This window comes from Dermacentor andersoni, chromosome 1, assembly GCF_023375885.2.
Source record: "Dermacentor andersoni chromosome 1, qqDerAnde1_hic_scaffold, whole genome shotgun sequence".
In the NCBI taxonomy this organism is placed as follows: domain Eukaryota; kingdom Metazoa; phylum Arthropoda; class Arachnida; order Ixodida; family Ixodidae; genus Dermacentor; species Dermacentor andersoni.
In genome coordinates this window covers 301,232,132-301,244,036 of record NC_092814.1, presented here as the reverse complement: position 1 = coordinate 301,244,036, position 11,905 = coordinate 301,232,132, and the positions used below count along the sequence as shown (strand labels likewise).

At 49.9% G+C, this 11,905-nt stretch overlaps 1 pseudogene; it reads left to right on the top strand.

Moving 5' to 3' along the window:
* The first annotated feature begins 9,289 nt into the window (after positions 1-9,289).
* LOC126548649 (U2 spliceosomal RNA) lies at positions 9,290-9,467 on the top strand (annotated as a pseudogene).
* Positions 9,468-11,905: the final 2,438 nt, after the last annotated feature.

Genomic DNA, 11,905 nt, shown 5'->3' with positions numbered 1-11,905 from the left:
TTTTTTTCAAGAAAAAACAAAAGCCCGCGAAATACGAAATAGATGCTCACTCGCACTCAAGTGGCCACAAGAAACCATTCAAAGATATACGACTGCATTCTCGTGTTGCCGCATCGTGCAAGACTCCGCTACGCTTATCAATGCGCCAGCGGCGTGTTCTCTTGATGCCGCGACCATCACATAGCGTGAAGCCCTGTATCGAGCTGCCGCCGCTAGTAAAGCCTGGTATCCGTGGCTATTCGCTTAGAAGCGCTTGATTGGCGGCGCGCGAGCGCGTATCTATTTCGTATTTTGGACGTTTCGCGCGCTTTTGTTTTTTTCTCGGAAAAACCAACGAGACAAAGCTGAGCACTGAACAAATGCTTGATTAGGAGGTTATTTGGGGTGCCCTACAACTTTGTAAGGGATATATTTGCGATTCAGGCATTAATTAACAATTTCACAAATTAAAAGTAATGAAGTAAGTAAAAAAATTGGAGGACGCTTAAGCTTCGCCTTCAAGATGGAACGCGACAGCGTTCCCGTCGACCCGTCAAGGGGTGTAAGACTATGGGCTACGGCGCAGCGATCACTTACGAGGCGCCCCGCATAGGACGCGGCGTTCGGCGCGGCAACGAAACGTGCGCCTGAGCAAGCGGAACGAACCAAAGAACTCGGTGTCTCGGAGGGGGAAACGATGCACGCCAGCACCCGTGAGGGAGCAAGGAGAAACGTCGTCAGGGGAGAGGGAGTCCGGGCCGCGACGCGCCTCGCACCTGTGCCCGCACAACCCCAATGCGCGCGTGGCGCGCCACCTGTCGGGGCAGCGCTGTACATTGAGAGGAGGGGGTCTTCTGTGTTTGCCGCAAGATGGCTCTGCGTCTGCGGAAAGCGCAGAAGAAATGCAGTGGAAAAGCACTTCGCTACTCGTGTAACTGCGACTTCTGTAAGTTACATGTTCATAATTACCGATATACACCGCAGTATAACTTTCTACGGCTCGTTTCTAAGGCAACACCGCATTCACTAGAGGCGTTTTTGTCCCCCTTTGAACGATCGAACTCATGGCTGAGTGGTAGCGTCTCCGCCCCACACTCCGGACCCAACTTGCAACCCAGCCCATGTTGCAAGTTGTTTTTTATTCATGAAGTGCCTGCCGGGATTTATCGCTCACGGCCAACGCCGCGGACGCCGACACCGACGCCGACGACACCGGCTTTTCTGCGTCACGAGCTCCTTAACGCTGTCGCATTAATACTTCGTGATGAAAAAAATACTGGCCGTAAGTACATACCGCCACGGCTACTATGCAGTCGGTACAATTTCTCTAGAGCCCTAGGGTGTTTTTAAAATCTTGGTGTAAGTTAGCTGGGACACCCTGTACACACACATAAATATATATATATATATATATATATATATGTGTGTGTGTGAGTGTGCATGACGTGTTCGAAAATTCACTATCTTCGAATGTACAAATCAGTACCTTCAAGTAAGCGGTACAGCAACGGGAAAAAGAATGGCAACAAACTACGCTAACATATTCATGCACCATTACAGTCCACTTTCCTGTCAGCCTAGGATATCAGACCATTTTTCCACAAGGCGTACCTAGATTACATTTTCATTATTTGGACGAGGTCAGACAACGAACTTAGCAAATTCATAGATGATTTCAACCAAGCACACCCGAGCATTTCATTTACGCACACATATTCTCATACGGAAATAAAATTCCTCCGTCTGCCCATTCGGATATAGGAGGATGCGCTTGTCGCTAGCGTGTGCAGCAAGCCTTGCGGATAGACAACAATATTTGCTGTCACGTGCGCCGCTGTAAAGCCAATATTCCCTATTCACAAGCGCACAGGTTAAAAAGAACCTGCTTCTGCACGAACGACTTCCGTGACAGCGCTGCGCGCATGCGCGACGTACTTCTTCGTCAGCGTTGGCCGCTTTCGATCACTGACGTATTCACTAAAATGGCCAATATCAATCGCCACCAACTAGTGCACGAACAAAAAAATCATAAGATATTCCACTCTGTAAATATGGATGACCAGCGAAGCTGTTTAGCATACGACACAGAGGTGACACAGAATTTTCAATATAGGTGCGGACTTATTTACCGTGATATTTATACACATTCGCGGGAACGACGGGACCGCCGCCTCGAGGAGCCGGAAGAAACTAGACACGCGTGACGTTTCGACGAGACCACCGCAACGGGAGAGCGGAAGGAAAGGAAAGGACAGGGCGATGCGAATGTAGACATGGCCGACGAAAATCAAAATGTAGCATGGAGCAAGGAAAAATAACTGAGGAGGGGCCCTCCCTCCGCGCACTATGAGAAATGTGTGGAGGAAGTGACGTATTCTCTAATTTTTTCTATATTTTTTTTTCTTTCTTTGGATGGCGACTTTGTTATTGTTGTGTGCGCTCAGACGTGTTGCTCCGTGGGTTTAGTATTACGCGGTGGCAAAGGCGTCATGTGTGCTGGATTGCGTTAATTCCTCTGTTTTGTACCGCGCTGTGTTATGTAGTTTGTGATTTCCAGCTGTTATTGTGACCAGGGGGGACTGGAAGATGTAAAAAGCGTGAAACGAGCGCGCATGCAACGCCTTACACCACCACACAGACGAAGGACGACATGGGTATATTTTTCCCGTCTTGGATGGATTCGTGCTAACGTGTCATCACAGACTGAAACCACTGTGCTTTAGATGCTGTACAATAAACACCTTGCGCGTCAGTGACAGCTGTGCAGTGTTCCTGCTTTTTACAACGGACGATGCATTTGTAGCACGTAAAACAGACATGTGGAAGGATGGAAATGAAGCGGCTCCTGTGGGTAGTAAAGCGACGAACTCCCTTTACTGCAGTAATCTTATATGTGTGATCGAGGGGCGCAGGGAAGTGGAGGTTGGCAGATGCGGTGCAAGGGTGAACAAGCCTCGACAGAAATAGAAACTTTATTGGAATGGAAAAGATTTGAAGGAGGAGTGGTCGGAGCCTCTCCGTCCAGGGCCCTACTGGCCTCTGCCGCCTGCCTGACCTGTCTAATGGACTTTTGTCCTGCCAGGTCGGAGCGGGCGAGCTGTGCCTCCCACTGCTCCATTGTTTTACTGGTATTCGGCCTATGAGGCTGCTTAGTGCACTCCCAAGTTATATGTATTAGGGTAGGTATGCCACCGCACCAAGGACAGTTGGCCCTATAACGAGTGGGATACATGGCGTTTAGCAACTTTAAATGGGGGAACACCCCGGTCTTTATTTTACGCCAATCGGCGGCCTCTTCCGCGCTAAGTTGTGGGTGAGGCGGCGGGTACTTTCTGCAGACTCCGCGCTGATGAGCAAGGATGTCTTTGGCATTTAAATTGGTGGAATTTTGTGAGGAATACTGCGGGGGGTTGGGGTTAGAAGAAGACGCCGTCACTCGGTTAGTGAACCCTCGAGCTAACGCGTTAGCCTTTTCGTTCCCCTGTACCCCCGCGTGGCCCGGGCACCACAGTAGGCCATGATGGTGGTTGAAGGATTTGGGGATTATCGCGAGGCTAGCCGCAGTCACGTGCCCCTTGAGAAACATGCGACATGTCTCCTGGGAGTCCGTGACCACGACCGAGTCCCTTTGCGAGCGCTCCGCGTGAGCGAGTGCGATCGCCACTGCTAATATTTCAGCCGAGGTAGGGGATCCCGCCGTGGCCGACGCGGTAATTTGCTGTTGGCTGATCTCGTTCACGACTGCCAGGGCGTACCTCCTTTGGTAGCGCTGCCCGGTCGCCTCTGCATACACAGCTGCGTCCGTGTAGTACGTGTTGTACCTATGGTTATTACAGTACGCTGATTGAATGTGTTGTGCGCGTGCTTTGCGCCTTTCTTTGTTGTACTCGGGATGCATATTCTTTGGAATTGCGGCTGCTGTAATTTTGGATCTCATCAAAGGAGGAAGAGGTACGGCCTGCTCTGTGAGAAAAATGGGGTATGCTGGGATATTGAGTCTAGCTAATATTGCCCTACCAGTTTTTGTGAAGCTGAGGCGCTCCCTATGTCGCATCAGGGTGGCCTGCCTCAGTTCGTCGAAAGTATTGTGCACTCCCAAAGCGAACATGCGCTCCGTTGAAGTACACTTAGGCAGGCCCAGATCAGCTTTGAAAGCGGTTCGGATTATTGTGTTAGCCTGCTTTTCCTCCTCCCTGTTTAGGATTTGGTACGGTAAGCCATACGTGATTCGACTAACCACTAAGGCCTGTACGAGCCTTAGGGTATCGTCTTCTCGCATGCCCACTTTTCGATACGTCACGCGACGTATCATTTGGGCTATGTTGTGGGCTGTGGATTTGAGGGTCTTGAGTGTCTGTACTGCTCTCCCGTCGCTCAGAAGCCACAAACCCAGGACTCGCATCGTGGGTACCTCTCGGACTGATTGGCCCTCAACCACGATGTTAATTGATCCTCTGGATTTGTAGCCTTTTGCGTGTATCCGGATGACCTCAGATTTTTCGGGTGCGCACTTCAGGCCACTCCATGTAGAAAATTTCTCCACCGCTAATACTGCGCTTTGGAGCGTATATTCCTTATCCCCTAGTGAACCTCTGCTCGTCCACAGCGTGATGTCGTCCGCGTAGAGCGTGTCACCTAGGTCGGGTATCCGATCCAGATCGCGCGCGAGGCGACACATCGCCATGTTGAAGTGAAGAGGCGATAATATAGCTCCTTGAGGTGTTCCTTTGTCAGGCATTTTAAATAAATCCGAAGTGATTTGGCCAATACTGATGCTCGCCTCGCGGTTGGAAAGAAACGCTCTTAAGTAATTGTATGTGCGCTCACCACAACGCGCGAGTTCGAGTTCCTCTAATATTGCGGCGTGAGAGACGTTGTCGAAGGCTCCTTTGAAGTCTCCCACTAGGACTAGTCTCTCGTCGCCGTACGGTATATTAGTTAGAATTTCGTCTCTAAGTAGGTGGAACGCGTCCTGGCAAGATTAACCCGTGCGAAATCATATCATGGAGTCCGGGAACCAGTTCCGCTCTTCCAGGTATCGCTGCAATCTGCTATGGATAACCATTTCATAGAGCTTACCCAGGCAGGACGTGAGCGACACCGGCCGTAGTGTATCAATCGAGGGATTCTTTTTTGGTTTGGGGATCATGATTATTTTAGCCAATTTGCACTCTTGGGGCAAGTCTCCCTTGGCCCAGCACTCGCTATTGAAAATCTTTGTTATTTTCGCTAGGGCTACCGAATCCATGTTTCGAATCATTGCATTTGTAATCGAGTCTGGGCCCGGTGCCGAGTTTTTAACTGCGGATTGTGCCGCCTCATACACTTCCGCGTACGTTATTTCTTCGTCTAATTGAGGGTTCGCCTCCCCCGCGTATTGTCTCTTCGCGTACGACGCTCCCGTGGCAGGTGAGGGTCCTATGTACTTTTTCTGAAGAGCATGGACTAGATCTTGGTCTGGTACCCTCGAAGTTGTCTGCTATAATTTGGAGCTTCTTGTTATTGTCAGTACGCGTGATCATCGGGTCTAGCATGCTTCGTAGTATTCGCCACGTACTGGTCGTTCCCAGAGTTCCTGATAGGTTCCACAGAACGTCACCCACTCGTTTTTAGCGAGCTCGTTGGCGTGGCCTTGGGCTTGCTCTGCCAAGAGCGTGATGCGTTGCCTCAGGTGTTTGTTTAGACGTTGTCTTTTCCACCTCTTGGCCAGTTTCCGCCTCTCTTCCCATAGGCTGACCAGGTGAGAGTCTATCACCGGCACCTCCGCTGTACGCTCAGTGGCTTTAGTGGTGTCCCCGTGTGCTCGTCGAAGGAATTCAGTCCATTCTCGCATGTTGGTCGGGGCTGTATCCGACCCCTCCAGCGCTCTCTGGAGTTCTCTATAACGAGGCCAGTCAGTTAATTTCGTCATTCCTATTGTTCTCCGTATGTTGGGCGTGGAGAGCGCTACTCGGATTATGTCGTGATCGCTTCCCAGGTTTTCCTCGAAGGAAACCCATTGTGCGTCTCTGATGTTAATTGTAAAGGCACGGTCGGGCGCCGTGTCTCTGCTGACGCTGTTACCCGTGCGCGTCGGTTTGCCGATCTGATTGATTGCCCGTAAGCCCAAGGCTGTTTGCGGTGCGCTCGAGTAGGAACCCTTTTGGCGACGTTTTCGCGTACCCCCATAGTATGTGGGGTGCATTAAAGTCACCCACTATCACCGCCTTATCCCTGGTGCCCGCTAAATCTTTTGTTGCTGAGAGAATGTGGGGTAGGTCGTCCCCTTTGCTTTTGGGAGGACTGTACAGATTTGTGATTAGTGTGTGTGCCTTACTTCGTTTCTTTGGCATCACACTGATAACTATGGAATTAGTCTCTCCCTCAGTTTGCGGAAGTGTTAATAATTGAGCGTTTATCGACTTGCTCACCAGCGTGGCGACCTTCGAATTTTGAGGATTGCTCAGAGTGCAGTATCCCTGCAGTTTGGCCGGCTTGGCCCCGACCTCCTCCAGGCATATCACGTCCGGAGTGATTCGGGAGTTTTTGATAAACTGGTGGAACACTGCCGCTTTCCTGGAGAAGCAGCGGCAGTTCCATTGCCATATCTCTAATTGTTCTGAATTTTGTATTCGTTGTGATTTCTTAGCATGATTAGCCATGTTACCCACTCTTATTTTAAGCCCGTGACGTTTCCGTGTCCGAGCCGTCGGATTCTGTTACGCAGTGGCTTATTTTAGTTTTTGCCAAACCCGCTCCTATCGCGATTGCGCGTTCTTTGGTGGGAACAGCCTTCGAGACTGCCTTAAGCTGTTCCGCCACGATTACCTTGTGTTTCTCGAAGTCGCTCGAGCATAGTTGTGGAAATTCCGTTAACCTTTGGGTAACTAACGTCATCATTCCATGCATAAATATTTTCAAGTTTTCCGCGATCATTGTCTGGATCTGCCCTGCCGTTATCTGCGCGTTATTTGAGATTTGGGTTGTCGGAGACTGCGCGGAGACGGAGTTTACATCTGCCGCCGTTTTCGCTTTGGCTATTTCTTCAGACTGACGCGGCGTTTCCAGCTATTGTATTGTGCTATTGAAGCGCGCCTCTAACTCTGACATTTGTTTCTCAAGTGATTGTCGTTTGTGTTCTTCTCCTGAGAGCTGTTCTCTTAGTCGCGCATTTTCCTTTTCCAATTTCTGAATACGTTTATCATTTTCACCATTATTCTGTTTTGAAGCAGTGGGAGAAACAACCCTCGCCCAGCTCACCTGCTGTTTTTTAGGCAGTGGCGAATTCGACCGCTGCGAAGCCCTGGAGCTGGAGGGGTCCCTCGAGGGGGTATTGCTCTTCGCTCTGCTTCCGTGTGGAGATATGGATCTCGATCGGTGCCGGTAGAAGTCCTCCTCTTCCGTCGACTCGAACCAGCCCCCCGGTGCCTTTTTAGTGTTCTGTCCCGACCGCTCCCGCGATCCAGACTGGCGAGTCGTCTTCATGCGCTTGGCGGCATTCAGTTTGTTCGGGTACCGACGCGTCTCGTGCCCCGCTGCCCTGCACACGGCGCACTTCACTTCACATTCGTGTCCTTGTGGGGGTGGATTTTCGAGTCCGCAGCCACGGCATACGTTCTTGGGGTTCGGACAAACGTCCGAGCGGTGTCCCTCTTGCATGCACTCCAGGCACATTTGGATTGTTGGCCTGTACTCCGTACACCGCATCTCTACTTCCATGTAGTACACGCATTTGGGGCGCGTGCCTCCCGAGAAGGTGGGGAGAGCGGTATTTGAGCTTCCTAGCATTCAGGCCCTCTCGACGGTGACTCCTTGGGTCCTGACTCGCAGGTGTTGCTGGAGATCTGCTGATTCGGTGTGTGCTGGAAATCCGTGCCCCACCCCTTTGTAGCTATCATCTGGATCCGCTACGTACACGTTGATGGGGTGTTGCTTGCCTCGCAGCTCCATGCACGTGATTCGACGAATGACGTCCGCCACTTCCAATGAAGGTGTGGAGACGATGATGATGTTCGTTCCCTCTCGGCTTCGCAGTATGAAATCTTCTCCGGTGATTTTTTGCTGGTTTGGTCTGTTTCCTGTGATTATCGTCCCGGCAGCCCGAATAATCGCTTGTGGTATTTCTGTTCTCAGATATTCCTTGAGCATTAGTCCATTGTGGGGCTTCAGCATTATTTTGACGTCGTTCTTCGGTAATGGTGGCAGAGGCTTCCCCTTCCTTGGGCGCATGTTGGGACGACCGATTTTCCCGTCTCCTTTCGCGCCGCCTGCTGATGGCTGTCCGTTCATGTTATTCTTGTTGTTGGAAGCCTTTTCCCTGTCGTTGTGCTTGACAGCCTCTCGCTGTCGCCGCGATAGAACTAACTGCCAGCCGTCCGTCGCCTGGTTGTGGGCGGCGATCTCTTGGCTTGTGCTAGTCCCCGCTTCGGAAATTATTCTTGTGTCCCCGTTTTCGTCCACGTTGTTAAACAGATGCGGGGGGGGGTATTTGGAGGTTCATGTCTTCTGATGTAGCCATCTCCTACGCTCGGCAGAAGCGATCCGGTTATTTAGTGGTGAGGCCGTCGCTCACGCGCTACGCCTATCGAGGCCTAACGGGGCTTCCGCCGCTTCGAATTTTCAAAGCCGCGTGGGATGACGAAAAATTCACTCACGGACTTGAACTTGGTCTTGAAACGGAGCGTTCGTCGAGTGGAACCAGATCGGATGGTCGAGGCTGGTGCAGTTGACGAGTTTTCGGCTAAAACGTCGATAGTCGGCGTAGCCCATGTGAAGAGCGTGTTCTGCATGCCGGAACTTCGTCGTCTTCTCTCAGCCTCGACAGAAGAACGTGCGCCTGCACGTACCTAGGCCCTATCAACGCGCTAGCCGCACGCATGCGCGTTTACTGTTCGCCACTGGAGAACCTTTTTTTTCCTTAAAGCTTCACTTACCGTGACAACAATATACCCAGTCCGGGTCGGCAAATTTAAACGCTTAACGACGTTCTCCTCTGCCGGACTGTTCGTCGGTGCGCTGAGGCTCGTCACACTTCCGCTGTGAGTGGTCGCCCGAGCGATTCCGATGAAATAACGACCAGCATACGCGTTAGTTCTCATAAACTACAGATGGGCTTGCCATAGGTTGTATCGCGATGGAATACACCGCGATTGGACCGTTGGTCAGATCGCTACGGCGCGCATGCCGGCGTGGTTGTGCCTATGGTAGCGCGCCGAAGGCGACGAATTTAAACAATGGAGGAGAATCTGGCCCGACACGATGGCGGAATAAAGCCGACTTCCGGCGTCACTTTAGCTTCGCAATGAGGGACGTCAGGGCCCCCTCCTCAGATTTTCCTTTCTGCTTGAAGTGTAGTATCTGTTCTTATCAGCGTAATACCTGATACAGGTTGTATTTGGACCCACGATATTAAACTTATTTTTGCAAGTTGGCGGAGTACTTGATGCCTGCTTCACCACCACCACGTGTCGGCCCGGTATTGCACTATATTCGGCATCGGTCCACGGTTTTTGGTTTGAGGACATCGATCTGCTGGGAACTAGCCATATACAGCTTCGCTGTAAAACTTCGCTCAGCAGGGGAGCAGAAACCTTTCGTCAACCTTCACAAGCAACACTCCAAACTTCAACAATCTATGAAAAAGACATTGAACTTAATTGAACAAAGCAAGCGCCTCTCGAAAATTTGCACTTTTCCACGCGTGGTGAATAGGCGGCCAAAAAGCATCAGAGATTACATCATACAATCAAAAACACAAAGAACGCCTCTCATCGGATGTGATCCTGGCGGCAAAAGCAGATGCAAGGTATGTAACGCATGCAGACAACTTCAGTTGCAGAGAGCACGCAGTCCAAGTTCCAGAACCTAATTAGAGGTGAACTCGACTACGATTCAGCGAATATCGTCGATATTTTAAAATGCGGAGCATCTAACACCCAATACGTATGACACCATCTTTAGAATTATGTTAATTATTGTTCTCATGAACACTCACACGCTGGCCTTGTCCTTTCTAAACAAATTACATCAAAAGGTCGCAGCTTTGGCAGTATGTAAGTTACATTATAGTGGAAAGCAATTTTTGCACTACTAGAAAACGCGAACAACGCCATTACTATTTCATCTAGAAATTGAACGCAATGAAAATGGAATGAATGAACACCCCTGTGCCCTCTCGGCATAAAGAACCATAGATCCAGTCATCGCGCTCCAATGATTCAAGTACTTCCCGCCCGCCCACCTCACTTCTCTCCTGGAAAAAAAAAGCAAACGCCCTGTTTCAGGAATACGTTTTTCGCAACGACCAACTACCCTACCTTCCAACTTTAGTAATCTATAATTGGTTTATACATATACGCCACGCTCTAGTGTTCAGTCTATTGTCCGCACTCTGCACATGTTGCCCGATCAGCATGTACAGACAAGTGCTTCCCGTGATCGTCGGTGGCTTACTAGTTATTTTAACGTTGTAATTGTTCTTCACATCTTACACTTTTTTTTATTTTCTCCTTTTTCTTCTTCTTCTTTCTGTCTTTATTTTATTTTTTTAACAACATGTCAGTCGGAGCAATCCGTCCTAGCAGTCTGCTCGCTCGCATGCTTTCAACAACGATTTCCCTTACGTCGGTGCGTTATCCCCCTTGTTTAATCGCTCCCTCCCAATACTGTCTCCTGGCTGCGGGAAGGAAGCCTATTAGGGTACAAACGAACAATCAAGTATCGCACCGCGGCACAAACTGAAACCGGCTTACGGTCATCGCACCTTCTCTCACGGGTGCTGCGGAGGGACGCTGCGCACCCCAGCAAACGGCACCGCCTGCACCGACCCTGTTCCCGTTTTTACCTTGCACCGCTTCTTGTGCTGCGCCTGCCCGCTTGGCCGAACTGGTGGCCATGATAAATCACACACACGTTATAGTAAGCCCGTCCTACACAGACTCTTCAATGGCTATTGGCATAAATGATTGTCTTTACCCTCTGTCTTACACGCCCATTTTCTTCCTTTTCTTTTTAACCCGTGGAAAGTGGTATAAAAACAGACTAAATTTTGTTTTCAGTGCTCAGAAAGGTCGGTCTCGGGCCGCCGAGATGTCGACACAATAAACGGCTGTTTATTTAAGAAGGTGCGTCAACTTTGCAATGATAACCTTGAGGGAATCATAGATCGTTTAGAGAACCATTAGAAACTTAAGGCGCACACACACACACACACACACACACACACACACACACACACACACACACACACACACACACACACACACACACACACACACACACACACACACACACACACACACACACACACACACACACACGCACGCACGCACGCACGCACACACGCACACACACACACACACACTTATAGATATGTATATATATATAGTCATATCATAAGAAGCCAACAAACACTGACACCAAGGACAACATGGGGGAAATTACTTGTGCTTAATTAATGACATAAAGAAACGATACATTAATCGAAATTAAAGTGGATCTAAGTGCTCTACCCAATTGGTAGAGCATCGCACGCGAAATGCGAAGGTTGTGGGTTCGGTTCCCACTTGCGGCAAGTTGTTTTTTCATCCACTTTAATTTCGATTAATTTATCGTTTCTTTATGTCATTAATTAAGCACAAGTAATTCCCCCCATGTTGTCCTTGGTGTCAGTGTTTGTTGGCCTCTTATGATACGACTAATAAAAATCGGGCCCCTCGGCACAGGTCTGCAGATTGGCCGCTCTATACAAAGGCCCTCCTTACATATGGCGAGCTGGATAATGAGTGCGCGCTGCTACCAGGTGTTTTTATTTTTCGCCCCTTATATTCGCGTACACGTGAAGGTTACGGCCAACCTCTTGCTTCTTATTGCGTGCTTTGGCCCTCGGGGCTCTCAGAGCGGTGCACGACTAAATAACAAGTGCAGTAAAGCGGGTAAGCTTGAGCCA